Source organism: Sinocyclocheilus rhinocerous, unplaced genomic scaffold, assembly GCF_001515625.1.
Source record: "Sinocyclocheilus rhinocerous isolate Xijiao unplaced genomic scaffold, SAMN03320098_v1.1 scaffold2046, whole genome shotgun sequence".
NCBI classification, from domain to species: domain Eukaryota; kingdom Metazoa; phylum Chordata; class Actinopteri; order Cypriniformes; family Cyprinidae; genus Sinocyclocheilus; species Sinocyclocheilus rhinocerous.
The window spans coordinates 315657-320127 of NW_015639535.1; the positions used below are offsets into that span (position 1 = coordinate 315657).

At 34.9% G+C, this 4471-nt stretch overlaps 1 protein-coding gene across 1 annotated transcript in view; it reads right to left on the reverse strand.

Moving 5' to 3' along the window:
* Nucleotides 1-4088, reverse strand: part of LOC107751470 (SH3 domain-binding protein 4-A) — a 48466-nt gene extending 44378 nt beyond the window's left edge. Inside the window, exon 1 of the mRNA XM_016567215.1 lies at nt 3998-4088. The gene's annotated coding sequence lies outside the window, so the exon portion shown is untranslated. The remainder of the gene's footprint in view (nt 1-3997) is intronic.
* Between the last annotated feature and the right edge of the window lie 383 nt (nt 4089-4471).

The following is a 4471-nucleotide window of genomic DNA, read 5'->3' on the forward strand; positions in this document are numbered from 1 at the left end:
TATTCAAAAATGTCATGAAAAGTTCACAGTCCCCTGGTTGAAGGCCTAAGAACTGAAATAATATCTATAAAATATCTATAATTTTTTTTACCTCATTAATGTACATTATTTGATAATCAGCACAAATTATACATATACAACACAATACATATTTCACAATTTAAAATCGCAATTTAACCTGAAATTTTCGTGAAAAAAATAACACAAACACCTTGTTGAAAACCTAAGATTTTAAATATTTTACCCAAAATTATGATGAGAATTTTAGCAGAACGCATGTTTAATTGTCTTGAAAATAATGTAAATTAAATTAAATAAATAAATAATAATAAAAAACAAGCTGTTCTCGACTGGTTTCATGCTTCAACTTGAACTAAAATGAACCAAGATGGCTAGTTTATATATAAACAAATGTGCGGCTGATGAATCATCAGGAATCAGAGGGTTAGACAACAGGCTTAAATTCGAGCCCCAGACTGTTGAGCGTCTCATGTTTGAGTCCTGAAAACAAACCGCCCAGGTCTTGGTCCTGATCCCAGCTAAAGACACCCACTGATACCATCAACAATACACTCCCTCATCCCGATGCACAGAAAAAGCAAAAGAGAGTATATAATTCTAGGTTCTTCGGAGTAATACTTACCCTTAGCTAAACTGAAACTAGCGGGTTTCTTTAAATATAGTATCATAACGCAAACCGTCTATAACAGTCATTCATTTTGGAAGAGCTATGGGAATGGAAAGGCCACTTGGATGCGAGCTGAACTAGATCAGGCCTGCTTGCCTCAGGATAAACGCTGTAAAAGCCACAATTTACTTACAATGTAGTCTATCCTGATGGCCAACTCTGAAACATTAAATCCTCGTAAAACGATCTGCCATTTTATGCCCCCCTGGCTTTTTTTTTTTCACAGTCGGCTGCCATCTGACTGGAGGGGGATTTTAACACTGCTGTCCTAAGCTGGACTAACATGGCTTTATGTACAGTGGACAAAACACAAATAATAGAAAGAGTGATTTTTTTGCAGATGGGCACTTCTGTGAAGAAAGTGTTTGGGCTTTGATACACGTTTGTATGGACAATATGCTGTAGTTTATTCTATTCACTTTGGTAGTTTTACCATTTGGACAATTTTGGACAATGTGTCACAAGACAGCATTTGAGACATGTTGTCTTTTTAGTCATTTTATTGTGGTTTTACAGTTTGTGTATATATTTTTTCATTACTTTTAACATTTTTAGTGGCGATTCTTAAAATAGCATGCATTAAAGGTTGTCATTTAATTTATCGCTTTTTCGTCGTCCATTTCAGATGGACGATTTTGGACAAAGCACATTGTTTTCTCTTTCTGAACAACACGAGACAGAATGTGTGACATCATTTATTTTAGTTATGTTATATATTTTTAGTTTTAGTATTTGCGTGCTGTGCTAAAGGTTATCATAAAATGTATTGCTTTTTAAAAAATGGAGACTACAGCCGTAAACATTTCAGACTGCTGATTTTGGACAATGTGTCTTGCATTTATTATTGTTTATTTTTTGTGGTTTTACAAATTTTGATATATTTTTACTTTTTTATTTATATTTTACTTTTGATATTTTAAGTTGCAATTAAATTAGCGAAAGATTGCGTTAAAGGTTGACGTTAAATGTATTGCTTTTAGAATGTACACTGTAGTCGTACACATTAAGTTGGACAATTTTGGACAATGCGTCTTGTCACAAACACAAAACAGAATTTAAAAAATGTCATTTATTTTAGTTATTTTATAATATATCTATGTATACTTTAGCCGTATACATTTCAGACGTACAACTTTTGGATTTTGGAGTTGCGTTTTTTTTTTCCATAATTAAACTTAGAATTTTAGATTTGTTTTGTGTTTTACACTTTTTTCTTTACTTTTTATGGTTAAATTAGCATGCTGCACTAAAAATTGAGCTAAGGATGCTTCTTTAAAACTATTACTTTTAAAGAAGGGACACTACAGCTTTACACACTTTAGACGGATAATTTTGGATGTTGCGTGACGCATCTTGCTTTTTTATTTTTTTGTTAACGATGTGTCAAGTTAAAAACAGTACAACTAATTTTTGAAAGCAAGAACTCTTCTCACGCAAACGCTCTCCAAGTAATATGTCCAGTCAGGGTCAGGTGACTCTGAAAAATGCAAATATACCCAGCTTCCTTAAGACCGATTAGTATCCATTGGTCAATTACGAGAGAAAATAATTTCGACTCAGTTCGTAAAAACATACATTACGCTTGAAACATATTTACATTACGTTTACAATGTTTCTAAACATAACTAGATAAACCTCTTGTTATGAGATACCAACATTATTTATGTGGGTGGAGTTTGCAAATAAACAATGTTTTGTGAATAGTTACAACACGTTCCATTCTGTTATCCTGTGTATCATACAAAAGCTATTGGTTTTACTGACTTGAGGACTTACACTGTTATAAATTAGCACATACAAGGTTAGTAAGTTATTACAATCAGACTAGTGTCATGTTAACACGTGTCATGTTAACTGTTGAAGTCTCAAGGCTATTCTTGACATATTGTAGCAAAGCTTTAACTCCATTGTAAGAATGTCACTGTACAAGTATCTTATATTTGTTTTCACAAACCAAATAGCAAGTCCAAATCAAATAAGACAATTTATTCTTCGGTTATCGACAGCAGATTGTCAACATAGTTAACAGATCTGGAACTGTTGTGACTTAACTTTTCAAGATTTTGAGATGTTTCCTGACTCAACAAATATAGTTTCACTGCAAACAAGCGTATGAAAAGAAGATACACACAAACGCGCACGCACACACAACCATACCAATCTAAAGTAGCAGCAGCCATTTGTTCAGCGAGCCATGAATATTTAATACACCACGTAACTTGAAAATAAATTGTTAATATAAGACGGGGAGCTGAGGTCTTGTAGAAAAACGAGGCTGAGTTATGCCACAGGTCAGTCCTGTTCCATTCAAAGTCTGAAAGGAATGTGGGAAGAGGAGGGAGGAAAAGGAGAGGGGATAGATGGCTGGGAATAGGAGCCGAGAGGGAGGGGGAATGTATAGGATGTCCTCACCATTAGAAATGACCACCGGGGTGGTCGTGACTATCAAACACTGATAACCACGGTAACAAATAACCAACTGTCAAGCGAGAACAAGTTGTTCCTAATGAAACTGTACTATGGTAACCATAGTTACAATAGATTAGTAACTAAAATTAGCTATTGTAAGCAAATTTACCACTTTTAAAAAAATGAGTAGAAACAGTTTGTACTAAGAAACAGCTAGCAAATTTTACAAACAAGTACAAAGAAACCACAAGTAACACACTGAATTCAATGTACAGTTTTGAAGTAGGAATACTGAAATAGTATTTTCTTGTAAAAAAATGTACTACTACAATCTTTGTTTTAATCACACATTTGAGAAATCATTTTTACAGTGCATATTAATAATTTTTCAGTAGTAGCAACTGCAGTTATTATGGTATTTTGGCATAAACATGTATACTTATAATGGTTTTTGGCAACTTAAAATACACATGTTTGAAGAAATCAATGTACATTTTCATAAATAGGCTACATATATTTTACGTAGTGTTTGTAAGGGAAATTCTGGGAACGTCCAATTCAGTTTTATGTATAATGAGTATATTCAATCAATAAATTAAGATTTTTTTAGTTCTAAAAAACATTTATACTAGTGTTTATGTAGGCTATATATAATTAATGTCGCTTTAATAATCTGCCCATTAAAGTTTATGTATTTAAAATCTGAATACACCTGATATATGTTCAACTTCAGGTTTGTAAAAGCAGCTGAAATGTTCCAAGAAACGTTTGTTCAACAAAACACTGAGCGCTGAGACAATAACCCAAACATTTCGGAGGTTTCAAAATATAATCCGAATCAATTCAAATGCAGCCAAGAGGATTAACAGGCACAAAAGCGCAACGATGGCATAAACTCACCTCTGCATTCCTGTTATGTTTATCCAAAGCAGCGCGCAGTTGTAGTGTAGAGTTGGTCACTTCACTTTGTGCTCCTTTTGTGGCTCTTGGGCAAACGCGTCTCGCATCGCATCTGGGCGGGGCCGGAGCGCCGGTGATGTCACGGAGAGGGGCGGGGATTCGGAGACGGCTGGGCGGAGACTGGAATCCGTGGTTCGCCATCTGCGTCAGTTTCCTCTTTGCTCCACGATGTATTTTTTACTGTGTGAGAAAATGATGCGTTGCGTGAGAGCGGCATGGCTTGTCGGACATAGCAAAAGTAACTAAGGAGAGCAGGTTTTTGCGAAGAATAAATTACTTATTCAAAAGAAGTAACTACTCAGAGAGTATGCGATTTCATGCAGCCATAGAGTTTATTGGGTATAATCAACGTGAAGGCAGCCATTTTGTTGTCATGTGACTATGAACAGCAAGTGATCTCACAAAGTGCTAGCA